Below are 2665 nucleotides of genomic sequence, written 5' to 3'. Positions count from 1 at the left end.
GACACCCAGAATCCGGGAAGTGGTGCGTGTGCGGGGCCCAGCGTTCCCAGACGGGGAGCAGAGGGGGCTGGTTGGAAGCGGCTGTGGCGGGACCCGGTCCTCCCCGCGGTCCGCTCCGGAGTCTGCGGACCCGAGTCGCCGCTGGCGCAGCTCGGTCCTGGGTCCCTCCGGCCCTCAGGGTGGGGCTAGGGCGGGAGCCGAGCCCTGGGCGTCTTGTCCGGCGCCCGTGCGGCGACCTCGGCCTCGGCGCCCTCTCTGGGCAGCTCCGCCTGCAGCCCCGCGTGTCCCCAGTTTGTGCGGTGACAGCGGGAGGGTTTCGACTCTGTGTGTCGCGGTTGTGCGTGGGCGGGGCTGCGGTCTGTGGGGTCCCCAGTCCTTTCTCCCCAGGGGTTACCCGTTTCCCCCCGAGTCTTCCAAATGTGTAGGAAGCAGGGTCTCAAATCCACGACCCTGTCCCCTACTTGGCTCCTCCTAGGGCTGGCATTAAATCCCCAGATTTCCATTACACTTCGCGCATTCCAAAACGCCAGCTTCCCCTCTCCAGTTCAGAACATTATCAACTACGTGTTCCCCATGCTGTGTTTCAAACGGCCACAGTATTTTAATTGTCATTTTTTAAAGACCAGGTTAATAGTGACACCTTTTAAAAGATTTGTTTTCTTTTCGCTAACAGTTCACATAAAAGAGAATAACCACCTGACCCTATGCTGTAAAAAATAATAAAAATAATAATAAAAAAAAAATCGCTGCGCTGCTGCTTTTACCTTCCCCCGGCACAGACGCCTGGTTGGAATGTCTGTGGGTTGAGGTTCCCTGTCGGAAACTTCACAGGGGGACGTGTCCTCAGCCCACGCTCCTACCTTTTTCTGTTCCTGAGTTTCAGAACTTTCTGGGAAGAATGGATGAAAAGTGTCTGGGTGCAGTTAATCTTTTCCTGGTTGTTTGATGAGATAGAGAGAGGGGGGCTCTCATTTCTTCAGGAAAGAAGTTTCTCTGGTCAGGAAATTCCAGAGAGCCCCTGCCTGGGCTTGGGGGTGGGGGCGCGGGGCAAGAAACCAGAGAAGCCTGGGAAGTCCTCGGTTCTGAGACAGCTCCGAAGGCCCTCCAATTTCTTTTAAAGCGCCATACTTGGGGTATCCTTCTCTGTGCCCCAACAGGACATTAAGATTTTCCTCCGCCGACCTGAGTGTCCATTCCTTGGAAACATATTGGTGATCAGTCAAAGGGATGCTGGCATTGAGGGGAAAAGGCAGAAATGATTCCTGCTCTTTGGCTGCGCGTTGTGGTGGTGCCTGCAGTCCCAGCTGCCGAGGGGAGGATCCCTTGAACCCAGGAGTTTGAGGCCAGCCTGGGCAGCATAGTGAGACCATCTCTAAAACAAAAAAGAGAAAGACAGAGAAATAATTCCTGCCCTCTGGATTCTCTCAGACTAGTGAAGGGAGAAAAACTATCCCGAAGGACAAGGAAAATTCACCCCAGCAAGGTGGTGCAAGAATCTGAAAAGCAAAATGCACTTCAGGCAGACAGTGGCGCACAATCTAGTGTCACGTGGGGCGGTGGTCACTGAACACTTCAGCGAGCAGAATGGGTGGGAGGATGTCCCACCTGACAGAATGACTATAGAATATAGAATATATATTCTGTATATAGAATATAGAGAACAATAGAATATAGAATAACCTTTGAGTCAGACACGTCCGTGTCAGCACTAACCCTTTCTGAGTTTGCCACCTTGAAAGATTTGTTCTCTTGTTTGAGCCTCAGGGTTCATTGAATGTAAAATGCATTTTATCGATAGAACTTGAAAGATAAGATGAAATATTAGGCAAGAAAGAAGCAGATTTCAAAAAAATTAAATATCGAATTTTTTATATTCCATTTGTTAAAAATTCTCAGTTACCCTTTTTGGTCCCCCGAGCATGCATAATACATTTCTGAGGTCTGTTCTTTTCTTTTGGGTTATTTCAAATGGAATTTTAGGCCTTACCCTTAAGATGCTATCAGGGAAAAGGAATGGGGAAATTCTGTCTTCCACTATGGTTGCAGAAAATGAATATGTTTCCACAAAAAAGTATGGTAGATACATTGGTGATTACAAAGATTCACCAAAACATCAGTTCCTCTTCTTTGCCCTCTTCTTTTTCCTCTTCTCCAGGGTGGAGAATTTATGACAGTGGATAAGTCTGTTGTTTTGTTATCTGAATCTGGCAGATTAATGCTAAATCCTGTGGGATAACCTTGGCAACAACTTGAACTATCCAAATATGATCATTTGTTTACTAAATGATGTATTATCATGGAAATAATAATTGAGTGACATTCACAGGGTTCCCTCATGATCTCCTCCAATCCTCATTACCTCCCAGAGATGTCACTTCCTAATACCATCACAATAGGAGTTAGGATTTCAACGTGAATTTTGAGGGGCACATAAACATTCAGTCCGTTACACTCCCTAATAGCGTTCTATATAGCATCTTGGTTATTCTTAGACATTTGTTTTCTATACCGGCTTTTAGAAGTAGTTTTTCTTAAGTTCCCCAACAAACCAACCTGGTTGTGAATTTCATGGTTTTTAATAAAACATTGGATCTATGTGGGAGCTCTTATATTATGGTAATATTCAGTCTCCTTTCTAAGGACGTAAGTCATCTTTCCATTTATT

This window comes from Propithecus coquereli, unplaced genomic scaffold, assembly GCF_000956105.1.
Source record: "Propithecus coquereli isolate 6110/MARCELLA unplaced genomic scaffold, Pcoq_1.0 Scaffold438, whole genome shotgun sequence".
In the NCBI taxonomy this organism is placed as follows: domain Eukaryota; kingdom Metazoa; phylum Chordata; class Mammalia; order Primates; family Indriidae; genus Propithecus; species Propithecus coquereli.
Note: the sequence above shows the minus strand (reverse complement) of the source record.